General features: G+C 44.1%; 1 non-coding gene across 1 annotated transcript; it reads left to right on the forward strand.

Moving 5' to 3' along the window:
* The first annotated feature begins 2,621 nt into the window (after positions 1-2,621).
* trnas-gcu (transfer RNA serine (anticodon GCU)) lies at positions 2,622-2,703 on the forward strand. The gene has a single exon. It is a non-coding gene; the product is annotated as a tRNA-Ser (tRNA).
* The last annotated feature ends 11,213 nt before the right edge of the window (positions 2,704-13,916 follow it).

Genomic DNA, 13,916 nt, shown 5'->3' on the forward strand with positions numbered 1-13,916 from the left:
CCCGGTTGGATTTGGCCTGCTTTCTGTGTACAGGAAATACCTGGTCAATTTTCCACATAGCCGGGTAGATGCCAGTGTTGTAGCTGTACTGGAAAAGCTTGGCTCGGGGCGTGGCATGTTCTGGGGCACAAGTCTTCAGTACTATTTCCAGAATATAGTCAGGGCCCATAGACTTTGCACTACCCAATGCCTTCAGCTGTTTCTTGATATCACTTGGAGTGAATCGAATTGGCTGAAGACTGGCATCTGTGATGCTGGGGACCTCTGGAGGAGGCTGAGATGGATCATCCACTCGGCACTTCTTGTAGCAAATGTATATCGCTTGTGCTGATGTGCTGAGGTCCTCCATGATTGTGGATAGGGATATTTGTGGTGTCTCTTCTTCCAGTGAATTGTTTAATTGTCCATCACCATTCCCAACTGGATGCAGCAGGACTGCGGATTTTAGGTCTGCCTGTTAGTTCTGCGATCGCTTAGCTCTGTCTATCACTTGCTGCAGATGTTGGTTGGAATGCAAGTAGTCCTGTGTCATAGCTTCACCATGTTGACAACTCATTATCAGGTAAGGCTGGTGCAGCTCCTGGAATGCCCTCTTCACTCTTCATTGAACAAGGGTTGATCACCTGGCTTGATGGTAATGATATAGTGGGGAATATGCCAGCCCATGAGTTTACAGATAGTGTTCGAATACAGTTCTATTCCTGCTGATGGCCCACAGGGCTTCATGGATGTCCGGTCTTGTGTTGCTAAGTATGTTCAAAATCTATCCCATGTAGCACGGTGGTAGTGCCACACAACATGATGGAGTCTGTCCTCAATGTGAAGGCGGGACTTCGTCTGCACAACTTCTGTGTGATAGTCACTTCTACTGATAGTGTCGTGGACAGATGCATCTGCAGCAGGCAGATTGGTGAGGATGAGCTCAAGTATGATTTTCCCTCTTGTTGGTTCACTCAGCACCTGCCACAGACCCAGTCTCGCAGCGATGTCATTTAGGACTCGTCCAGCTCAGTCACTCGTGGTGCTACCGAGCCACTTTTGGTGATGCACGTTGAATCCCTCCACCCGGAGGACATTCTGTGCCCTTGCCATCCTCAGTGCTTCCTCCAAGTGGTGTTCAACATGCAGGAAAACTGGTTCATCAGCTGAGGGAGGGCGGTACGTGGTAATCAGCAGGTTTCCTTGCCCATGTTTGACCTGATGCCTTAAAAATTCATCGGGTCCGGTGGCGATGTTGAGGAATCCCAGGGCTACTGCCATCCGACTGTATACCACTGTGCCACCACCTCTGCTGGGCTTGTCCTGCCGGTGGGACAGGGCATATCCAGGGTTAGTGATGGTGGAGCCTGTGGACGTTATCTGTGAGGATGAATATTTCAGGCTGAAGCTTGCCTAGTCTGTGAGGCAGCTCTCCCAATTTCGGCACTAGCCCCTGAGATGTTAGTAAGGAGGACTTTGCAGGGTGGACAGGGCTGAGACTGACGGTGCCGAGGTCGATGCCACCTGGTCCGTCCGGTTTCATTCCCTTTTTTGTGACTTTGTAGCGGTTTGTTACAACTGAGAGGCTTGGTAGGACATTTCAGAGGGCAGTTAAGCGTCAACCACATTGGTCTGTCTTCGACAGTGCGATCAAGTGGCGCTAACTCACCAATCACCTGCTCACTGAAGCTCAGTTTGGTTTCCGCCAGGGTCACTCAGCTCCCGACCTCATTGCAGCCTTGGTCCAAATATGGACAAAAGAGCTGAACTCAAGGCGTGAGTTGCAAGTGACGACAGTTGGCTATACAGAAGCATTTGGCAGAGTGTGGCATTGAGAAACCCAACAAAACTGAAGTCAATTTATACAAGGAGGGAAACTCTCCACTGGTTGGAGTCGGCCCCGGGATTTCTAATACATTCCAAAAGATTTCTAGCATTCACAATATTTCGCATTTTGTTAATTTTCTGTGGGTGGCAATGAAAGGATATGTTGAATACTTTTATTGTGGCAGCTGGCTCGTTGGTCTAGGGGTATGATTCTCGCATGTGGTATTTGTTGTGAATTAATATGCGAGAAGTCACGGGTTCAATTCCCGGACGAGCCCAACGAGCATTTTAATACATTAATTCATGTGCTCGCGGCGGTGCCAGTTGGGGAAATCAGGACCAGGTTTGAACATCCGCGAAATCATTGCGGAAAATAAATCACAACACAGAAAACCAACGCAAAGTTTCTCCTAATGCATCGAATACGGCAACTCTCTCCTTGTGTGTTCAGTCGGAGGCTGATTGCAGTCAGTTACAGTCTTGAGTGAAAAACCATATTTCAGTTGTGTTCCGGTACTTGCAGTTAGTCGGAAGGAGTTTCTTTATTCTTCCCGATGAATGTATGTTTCGGTCTTTCCGCGGTGGGTTTTCACACTGTCTAGAAACATGTTGGATATCGTGTTGAAGTGTTGAAGTGATTCACATCAGTCGATTTACAACAGTTCCTACCTGATGTGATGGAAATGTATTTTATTGACAAACTACATGAGAGACCTGGATGGTTATTCAGGACCTGAAACAGGCAGGATCATTTAGTTCAACAGTTCATGGATGTAAAACAGTACAGGAGAAGGTTTAATAAGGCGACCGCACGTGGCGAGGTGGCCGAGAGGTTAAGGCGATGGAGTGCTAATCCATTGTCCTTTGCACGCGTGAGTTCAAATCCCACCTTCGTCGTCAGTTTATTAACTGGTTCTTCGTGAACGCGGTGCTTTTTTCAGAAGGCATGTCTGAAATCACTGATGTAATCTTTCCGAGGCCAGGTTTACAGAGGAGGTGGCGTCGGGATAATGTCGCTAATCACTCCATGATTATCTGAATTTAAGGCTGCTCATCCATTGTGCTTCCCACGCGTGAGTTTAAATCCTGTTTTTGTGTGGGACTGCATTATGCAGAAAGGAAATCTGAAATTACCATCAGACCCAAGTTATGACGTTTCCTGTAATACCGTGAATATCAATGTTTCAGGGTCGAACTGGTTGAAAATTTTACGATGATTAAATAACATTCTAGCTTCGTTTTTTAGTCTAGCGGGCTGTGTGCAAACCATTTAGCTTGTACTGGGGTGTTAACAAGAAGCATTGGGAATCGAAATTCCTGCTACAATCTCTCTCCCTGCCGTGAGAAAAAGTCGGTCTCTTTCAACTGTGGGTGTTTATCTCTCATTGTCTGTGACATTTCTTCAATTAACAATCTACTTCTGCCTCTCCTTGGAGTGAAATGTCTTCTGTCGTCTTTCCTTTGCTGTGAATGATGATTCAGTCAGTTGTTCTCTTGCTCTTTACAGTCAGGAGTTTGTGAGTTCTATACTCACTCCAGAGTCCCGAGCACAAATCCAGGCTGACGCTTTAGTGCAGTAATCAGTGAATGCTTCACTGTTAGTGGTGCCATCTTTTAGATGATATGGTGAATTGAGGTGCCCTCTGCCTTCTCAGCTGCAGTATACCAAGCAGCATTTCGGAGAGGGGCGGGGGAGTTATCCCATGGTGTCGGAGCCCATATTCATTCCTCAATTAAAATCACTTATTAACAGATTTATTGTCTTTAGCACGTTGCTGCTCCTGGAAGCCGGCTGTGACCATATTTTTAAACAAATTGTTCCAAAACATGGTGATTGAAATCCTGTCAGGAAAAATCAAATTCCTATTGAAAACTCTGCTGAGTGAGCTTCATTGGACAGCAGAGAAATCAGGTGAGGAATTCGAGTAAATCGACACCAGAGGAAAAGTCAACGTCAAAACTGGATCACCTCTTGCGAAGATCAATGAGTAAAAGCTGAGAACTCCGCGCATCATCATTTCATTGACCAGAGACACTCACGGAAGTGTTTTGTAAAATGTGTCTCTAATGCAAACCTGAAGGAATGAAACCTTCCCAGTTCATGGTGATACTGGGGATGGAATTCCATTTTTTAAATAAGTGATTAAGAATGAACGATCATGTCTGTCAAAATAATGATTATCTATGTCTTTGACGTGATGATGTCTCCGCTATGCTGATAATCTTGACCTTCTCATGGTCTATGTGTCAGGGAGGACGCCGCTGTCCAAATAAGCATGGGAATTATGGCAGGGTGTCCTGTATATCCGACATAATGAAGCTAATATGTATAAACTTCACTATATCGGGTGCAGATAAGATATTGGTTTTCGTTTTTGTTAATCAGATATTCTTAGAGTGATAGAGAGCAAGGGAAGGCCGTTCAGACCATGGCCTGAAATGGGCTGAGAGAAAGGGGAAATCCTCGACTGGTGTATTTTTGCAGCACTTCTGCTGCGCCCGTGTTTGAAATAAAACGATTTGAGAGATTGGGTACAGATTGAAGTGTTTACTGGAAGCAAGAAGCTGATGTAAATTTATTTTGAAGCAAATTCAGAGGTGATTTTGTGTCACAGACAAATGCTATTTTATAGTGTTAATGAGAATTTAAATAAACTGAGTATGGTTTCAATCCATCGATCGCTGGGTTAGGAGGCCAGCACGCTTCTGCAACGCCAGTCTCCTCCGAAGCAACATTTTTCTACTGCCTATTACCGTTGTTTGGTAGCCAAACACATATTCACTTCCTCATTACTTTTTAAACAGGAGCACAACTATTGGGAAGCTCACCCAAGCTCCACAAATCCACTTACGCTACCATGAATGTACCAGACAGAGAAAGTCACACAAGAAAGTAGCAAGAGACTATCAGGATAAACACAATTGCTGACACTAAAAGGTGCCGAGCAAACCAGCAAGATATTACAATGGAGAAACTGATCATTTATGAAAAGGTATTTCCTGCTGCATAAAGATGGGGCCTGTTTTAAATGTAATTCCTATTGCGTAACTGCGCTCCCTGCTGTACCACTGTTCCCTCTGTGGTGAAACTGTGATTCTGCCGTTGAAACATCCTCACTGTCGTTGTGTAAAATGCTTCCCTGTTGTGCAAATGTGCTCCCGGCTGTGTAAATATGATCCGTTGTGTGCAAAAATTTTCTCTGTTCGATAAAGATATTTCCTCTAGTGTAAAGATGTTCTCTGTTCTGTGAGGAGGTTTTCTGTGGGAAAATATGTTCTTCCTGGTTTCATGGTCTTCCTTGTCAAATGCTGCCTTGATATCAAGGGCAGTTGCTGTCACCTCGCCCGTTCAGTTCAGCAGTTTTGTCTATGTTTGGGCCAAGGCTGCAGTGCAGTCAGGAGCTGAATGGTCCTGGTGGATCCCAAACTAAGCGTCAATGAACAGGCTATTGCTGAGTAACTGCTGCTGGATACCACTGTGGAATACCCCATCCATCATTTCTTTATTTTGATAGGGGGAACAGTAATGGGGCGGTACCTCGCCGGGTTGGATTTGTCCTGCTTATTTTTTGTGGACATGACATACCTGTTGGCATAGCCAGCGACTTCCACATCTCGTTGGGATGGGGGGGGGAATTGTTCCGGGTCTTGTGTAAAGCTCTCGTTAAACCAGAATGGGATTATTGTCAGCAAGCCTCGACTGTGGCTGTTAAACCCTGGGAGAAAATGTGATTGTGGGAATCATGACGCACCTAATAAACTCTGCTGCTGTACCTGAATGAGATGTGTTCTGTATCTGCCAATCACAGGTAGTGCTTGCGAGTGTCAGATTTATTCTGTATCTCAGTCTGTCGAACGGTTTGTGAGATGGGATTCCTTCTTTATCGGTCAATGTCTAGTACTGCATGTGAGGGCGGGGTTAATTCTGGCTTTCCCCTTGTCTTCATCCTTCTCCCCACCATCCTCCACATTGAATGGATCATTGCTTGTCATTTCTTTACAAGGCAGGGAGTTGTTGTGACCTGAATATTCTGCCGGAAAATGTGGTGGAAGCAGATTTGATGTAAACTTACAAAAGTGAAATGAAAAATATGGTATGGAAAAATATTTTAGGGCTATTGGAAATGACAGGGGAGTGGGGCTGATTTGCTACAAAAGAGCTTGCTCAGAAATGGTTAATACAAACGCATCCTCTTGATTTGCAATTTATAATGAAATGGCGGACAGCGCTTCCCAGAATGCTCGGGGTGATATATAACGGCCTATCTCTAACAGATAGGCACTGCGCAGGTGCAATAGGTCGTCCACCGGAAATCCTGCCTGCGACGAGCATGCGCGCCACAGCTTCCGGAACCTGAGGGTGGCCGAGCGCAGTCTCAGTAACGCCGAGTTTCAGCGGCTCTCAGATCCCGAATCAGAGCCGCCGGGTCCGGCGGACGTGCGGAGAGGGACCCGGGGGACGGCACCATGAAGCCGATGGTGCAGCGCCTCCCCCATCCCAGCCGCCGCTTCCCGGATTCTTCTCCCGTTTGCACCGAGTCTTTGATGCGGTAACAGAGAGGGTTGGGGAGGGTGATGCTGTTCATGTTGTTTCCATGGATTTCCAAAAGGCATTTGATAAAGTCTCACACAACAGACTTGTGAACAAAGTTACAGCTCATGGAATAAAAGGGACAGAGCAACATGGATATGGGATTGGCTGAGTGACAGGAAACAGAGGGTAGTGGTGAATGGCTGTTTTTCAGACTGGAGGAATGTTTATAATGGGAGGAATGTTGATAGTGGAGTTCCCCAGGGGTCGGTGTTAGGACCCCTGCTCTTCCTGATATATGTTAATGTTGGTGCACGGGGCACCATTTCAAAATTTGCGGATGACGTTAAACTTGGTGATATTGTGAACTGTGAGGAGGAAAGTGTTAAAACTTCGAAAGGACAAAGGCAAGTTGGTGGGATTGGCTTACAAGTGGGAGTGATAAAAGGTCTACCTCGGAATTTCACAGGACCGGCTCTGGGGAGCATGCACACTCAATGTCTTGGGAAGTCAGTACATTGAATAGAGCGGTTTCTGAGATGCAGGGAATTGTGGGAAGTGCAACCACCATGAGCAGATGTTTGTAAGTGTTTTTTTCCAGGCTGACTGTCAGTGACCTGAAATGTGATCTCTGCTTCTCTCTCCACAGATGCTGCCTGACGTGCCATGTATTTTGAGCGTTTTCTCTCCTCATTTCAGATTCCTAGTATCCACCTGATTTTGCACGTGAATTATTGCTGGTCTTGCTCACAAAACCGAGGCCAGAAACACAAACTGAGAAATGCAGATCCCTTTTGCTTCAGGGTGGATGTTGGACGTGGAAATCGTTCCTCACTTTCTTTGAAGGGATGTTCTTGTTGGCTGACTTTGAATTGCGGAGCAGAGAGAGGAGACATTGATGGGTTTAACCACGAGCACTTTTAAGAACAGTAGGGCCCAACCATTTCTGATAAAAGGTCATTAACCGTTTCTTGTATAGTAACAGAGACTGACAGGAAGTGAATTTCACATTTACATACATGAACAAAGAGTGACAGAGTTAGTTCCACCAACACTGAATGTAAAAGAGATTGATAGAGAGTTAATTCATTGAATCATACCTTGATTATGACACGGTGGAAGGCCATTCAACCCATTATGACTATGCTGGCCATCTGAAGGAGCAATTCACCTCATGCCACTTCACTGTCTATTCCCCATAGACCTGCACTTTGTTCCTTTTTGGATAATAATCCAATTCTCTCTCGAATGCTTCGATTGAACCTGCCTCCCCCACATTCTCAGTCATATTCCCCAGCTGCTCGCTGCATGACAAGGTTTTTCCTCATGTTACCATTGCTTATTTTGCCAATTAACTTCAATCTGTGCCCTCTGGTCCTATTTCTTTCTAACAATGTGAGGAAAAAAGTCTTCCTCTCTACTCTGTCACACTCACAGTAACAGAAACTGACAGAAAATTAATTCCACATACATAGAGTAATGCAGCTTATTAGAGTTTTGATTCGAACTCATGTACGGTAATGGAGTCAGACAAAGAGTTAATTTCACATCACATCCAATACCAGACTTTGGCTGGAAGGTAGAGCCATAGAACCATAGAAAAGTTACAGCACAGAAGGAGGCCATTCGGCCCATCTTGTCCATGCCAGCCCGAGGACACCCGGGTGCCCTTTCTAATCCCACCTTCCTGTACCTGGCCCATAGCCCTGTAGCTTACAGCAATTTAGGTGCAGATCCAGGCACTTTTTAAAAGAGTTTAAAATTTCTGCCTCTACCACCAACTTGGGCAGCGAATTACAGACACCCACTACCCTCTGCGTAAAAAAGCTTTTCCTCATGTCCCCCCTACACCTTCTGCCACTTATCTTGAATCTGTGTCCCCTTGTTCTAGAATTCTCCGCCAAGGGAAACAATTTTATCCTGTCCACTCCGTCTATTCCCCTCATAATGTTGTACACCTCAATCAAGTCACCTCTCAGCCTTCTTTGTTCGAAGGAAAATTACCCCAACTCTCCTCGTAGCTACACTTTTCTAACCCTGGCAACATTTTTCTAAACCTCCCCTGCATTCTCTCCAGAGCTATTACGTCCTTCCTGTAATGTGGTGACCAGAACTGCACACAATATTCCAGTTGTGGCCTCACCAGGTAATTCCACAATCACACATAGCAACCAAGTTTGACTGAAATTTAATTTCACACTCACTCACAGTAACTGAGACTGACACAGAGTGAAGAGCACACTCACTGCATGAATCAGACTGACAGACATGGAATTAATTCCACATCTATGTCCAGTAACAGAGCTTGACATGTAAGGTATGAATTCCACACCCATAGACAGTACCAGAGACTAAGCAAAAGAGAGTTAATTCCTCTCTCACATACAACAGATACAGAGAGTTAAAGTCACACTCATATACAGTAACACAGGTTGACAGATGATTAATGTGGAATTAACTTTTTTGAAGTAACAGAGCCTGAAAGAGAGTTACTTCCATAGGCCTATACAGTAACAGAGACTGACAGACGCAGAATTAATTCCACACTCCAATAATGTAACTGACAAACTTAATTTTATTCACCGAAAGTAACAGGTTATCATGCAAAGAGTTAATTTCACACTTTTGCACAGCAACCAACATGGTCGGGATAGAAAGCTAAATCAGCACTTGCACACATGACAGAGATTCACACTCATATGCAATAAGAGAGATTTGCAGAGAATTAATTGCACACTCTAAGTAACGGAGGCTGACAAGTAGTTTGTTTATTCCTCACTCACATAGTTTAACATGGGCTAATATGAGAATGTGGAATAACTGTCTTAATTACTCTCAGTCTCTGTTATTGTAGGTTAATTCCTCACTAAAACATTAGTGGAAATTGACAGGTCCTTAATTCCACTCACAGTGATCCTAACAAAGACTGTGAAAGAGAATTCCACACTTACAGTAACTAAGACTGACCGATAGAGAGTTAATTCCGCACTCACATACTGTAACTGAGACTAACCCATGGAGGCTTTGATCCACACTCACCTACAGTAACAGAGACTGACTGATTGTAGTTAATTCCACACTCACATTCAGTAACAGAGACTGACCAATAGACAGTTAATCACGCATTCACACACATTAACAGGGACTGATATAAAGATTTAATTGCACATTCTCATACAGTAACAGAGACTGACCGACAGAGAGTTAATCCCTCATTCAGATACATTAACAGGGACTGATATAAAGATTTATTTCCACATTCTCACACTGTAACAGAGACTGACTGAGATTTAAATTTCACACTCACATTCAGTAAGTGATGGACAGAGACTGAATTCCACACTCACATGTAGATCAAACTGAGGTAGTTCCACACTGAAATAGAGCAAAAGAGATGAACAGACAGGTCAATCCCACATTGACAAATTAAAAATACAAGAAAGAGAAGCAGGAGAAGGCCATTCAGCCCATCGGGCCAGCTTCGCCATTCAATACGACCATGGCTGATCTGATTGTGGCCTCAACTCCACTTTCCCATCCATCCTATAACCCTTGACTCTCCTGTAGATCAAAAATATGTCCACTCCACTTGAATATATTCAATGACCTGACCCACCCTCCACTGCGCTCTAGGGTTCTGAATTACAAAGGAAATAAATTCCTTCTCATCCCCACCTTCAATGGGAGATGTTCATTTTTAAACTGTGCCCTCTGGTTCTAGTTTCCCCATAAATGGAAACATTCCCCTCAACATCTACCCTCAGAATGTTATATATTTCAACGAGATCACCTCTCCTTCTTCGAAACTCCAATGGTGATTGGCCCAACCTGCTGAAACATTCCTCATAAGACAACTTCTTCATGTCAGGAATCAGTCTAGTCAAACTTCTCTGAACTGTCCTCAATGCAAGTATATCCCTCCTTAAATAAGGAGACCAAAACTTTACACAGCGCTCCACATGTCGTCTCACCAATGACCTGTTTTCATAGCAAGACTTCCCTACTTTTATATTCCACCCCGCCTTAGAATAAAGGCCAACATTCCATTTACCTTCCTAATTACTTGCTGCAGCTGCACTTTAACATCTTGTGATTCATGTACAAAGACACCCAGATCCCTCTGTACTGCAACATTGTGTAGTCTCTCTCCACAGTATCACAGTATTTTTACAGTGCAGAAGAAAACCATTCGGCTCCTCAAGTCTGCACTGGGTCTCTGAAAGAGCATTCCATCTAGTCCCACTTCCCTGCCTTATCCCCGTAACCTTGCACATTTTTTCTTTTCAGGCAGCAGTCCAATTCGCTTTAGAATACCGCGATCAAACCTGCCTCCACCACACTTTCAGGAAGTTTGTTCCAGTCTCCAACCACCCTCTGGGTGAAAAAAAAATCTTCTCATCACATTTTCTCCTTTTGCCAATTATTTTGAATCTGTGCCCTCTAGTTCCTGATGTTCTCTTGAGTGGTAACAATTTATCTCTATTTGCCCCATCCATACCACTCAGGATCTTGAACACCTCTCAGCCTTCTTTTCTCCAGGGCAAAGAGTCCCAACCTCTCCAATCTGTCCTCATAGCTACAGTCCTTTACTGCTTTAATCATTCTTGTGAATCGCCTCTGTACTCTCTCCAATACCTTCACATCCTTCCTCAAGTGTGGTGCCCAGAACTGGAGTCAGTGCTCCAGATGAGGCCTAACAAGTGTTTTATACAATTTCAACATAACCTCCTTACTCTTATACTCAATGACCCTGTAATTAAAGCCTATGATACTATATGCTTTATTAACTGCTCTTCAACATGCCCTGCCATGTTCAATGACCTATGTACGTATGCACAGAGGTCTTTCTGTTCCTGCACCTCCTTTAGAGGTTCTCCGTTTATTTTATACTATCTCAGCAGATTGTTCCTGCCAAAATGAATCACCTCACACTTTTCTGCATTGAAATTCATCTGCCATTTGTCTGCCCATTCCCCCAACATGTCTATGTCCTTTTTAAGTTCACAGTTGACAATATTTCTAATCTTTGTATCGTATGCAAATTTTGAAATCATACCCAGCACACCCACAGTCTCGGTCATTAATATATATCTTTTAAACAATGTTTTGTTTTTCTATTCTTCCTATCAAAGTGGAAAACTCACATTTTCCCCACACTGTATTCCAAATGTTTGCCACTCACTTAACCTATCTATATCCTCTTGCAGACTCTTTGTGTCCTCCTCACCACCTGCTTTTCCACCTATCTGTGTGTTGTCTGAAAATTTGTTGATGGTCTGTACCTTCATCTGAGTCATTAATATAGATTGTAAAAAGCTGAGAACCCAGCACTGATCCCTGTGGCACTCTACTATTTGCAGTTTGCTTACCTGAAAGTGGCCCACTTGCAAACAATAACAGAGACTGATGGACAGAGTGTTAATTACACATTATTATAGATTGGCAGAGAGTGAATTCCGCACTCATACAGTAACAGAGACTAACAGTGTGTTTTTGCCATACTGAAATACACTATTGGAGACTGCAGGATATAGAATTAATTCACACTCACAAAGTAACGGAGACGATGGAGAGAGAATTAATTCTACTTTCAGTTACACAATAGAGAAGGAGAATGATTAATGCTGCCCTCATATGCAGTAACAAAGACTCAGTTGATTACACTCTCACATGCAATAACAGCGATGAACAAAGGATTAATGCCCCACTCACATACACTAATAGAGAACACCAGATACAGAATTAATCCCGCCCTCTCTCACACTAACGAAAATGGATAGAGATGTAATTCTGCACTGAAACACAGGAGCACAGATCGACTAACAAAGAGTTAGCTGTGCACTCAAACACAGTAACAGAGATTGAGGGAGAGTTAATTCCACATTCACATGCAGTAATAAAGGCTGGCAGATACAAAATTAATTCCATTCTCAAATAGACTAATGGAGACAGATAGGTAGAAAGTTACCATGATTCTGCCCTGAAACACAGTAACAGAGACTGCCAGATAGAGAGTTAATCATGCACTCACGTACAGATTGACAGATACCAGGGATTAGTTAATTCTACATCCCCATAAAGTAACAGAGATGGACAGGGAGAGAGTAAATTCCACACTCTCGTACAATAACAGCGACCTGGTTCTCACTTGAATAATTCATCTGACGTGTGTCACACGGCCTCTTTATTGTTTCAGCATATTTTCTATCTTCCTCATCATCCAAGAAGCCCAGGCTTTGGTTTCCCTCCCGTCTCCCTTATTGGAATGTACCTAGTCTGTACCTGAAAAATCTCCTCCTGAAAGATCATCCATTGCTCTGTTACAGTTTTTCCTTTCACTCTCTGCTTCTATTTCACCCTGGCTAAATCCCCTCTCTTCCCATTGAAGTTAACGCTCTACCAATCACTCTTACCCAAGGGTTCACCCACAGACACTTCGTTCACGTGGCCAACCTTGGCCCACCTCCTTCCCCAGCACCAGATCCAGCAATGCCTCCTTCCTAACTGGACTGAGAACATTCTGGTCCAGGAAGTGCCTCTGAACACATTTCAGAAATCCCCAGATATCACCACTCTATAGTTCTTATACATCTGTGATTTCTCTGCAGATTTGCTTCTCTATCCCTCTCACTACACCACCCTTTTTTCCTTATCTCTCTTTCCTGAACACTTTGTACACTTGAATATGAACCCGACCCTCACCATTTTTAAACCATGTTTTAATCATTGCCACTACATCATTTTCCCACATGGCTATTTGTGCTTTGAGATCACCAACGTTATTCACCACGCATTATGCGATTACAAACATCCAATCTAAACAGTCCCTTGTATCCCTCTTAGATTCTTCTTCATCTACTCCTATCTTATATGCTCCGACTTCCTTCTCTAGTTATTCCTCTTTTCTACTTCTATATACTGATTCCCAGCCCCTGTGAGCTTAGTTCAAACCCTCCCAACCACACGAGTGACGCTCCCCACATGGACATTGGTCCCAGTCTTGTTAAGGTGCAACCTGTTCCTTTCAAATAGGTGTTTCCTGTTCCAGAACTGGCCCTAATGTCCCACGAATCTTAAGCCCTCTCACCTCCTGCACTGGCCTCAAGCCACATATTGACATTTACATTTACATATTTACATTTCTACTCCCACTAGCAAATGCCACAGTAGTAGTAATCCAGAGATTACTGCCTTTTAGGTCCTACTTTTTAACAACCTCCCTAGCTGCTGAAATTCTGACTGAGGGACCTCAATACCTGCCCTCCCTGTGTCATTGATACTGACGTGTACCACAACCTCTGGCTCACTCTCTTCCCCCTGCAGAATATTCTGCACCTTCTCCGTGATGTCCTTTACCCTGGCACCAAGGAGACAGCACACCATGTGGGACTCACAATGACGGATACAGAAATGCCTGTCTGTCCCCCTGACTATGGGATCTGCTCTAACAACTGCATTTCTACTCTTCACTTTTCCCTCCTGTGCAGATTCTTGCCCATTGACTGCAGTTCTTCAGGGTGTCACCATTCCCAGCAGTCTCCAGTGCTGAGTACCGGTTTGACAGTGGCACACACCCCGC

The sequence above is a fragment of the Cetorhinus maximus genome, unplaced genomic scaffold (assembly GCF_964194155.1).
Source record: "Cetorhinus maximus unplaced genomic scaffold, sCetMax3.hap1.1 HAP1_SCAFFOLD_1728, whole genome shotgun sequence".
Taxonomy (NCBI): Eukaryota; Metazoa; Chordata; class Chondrichthyes; order Lamniformes; family Cetorhinidae; genus Cetorhinus; species Cetorhinus maximus.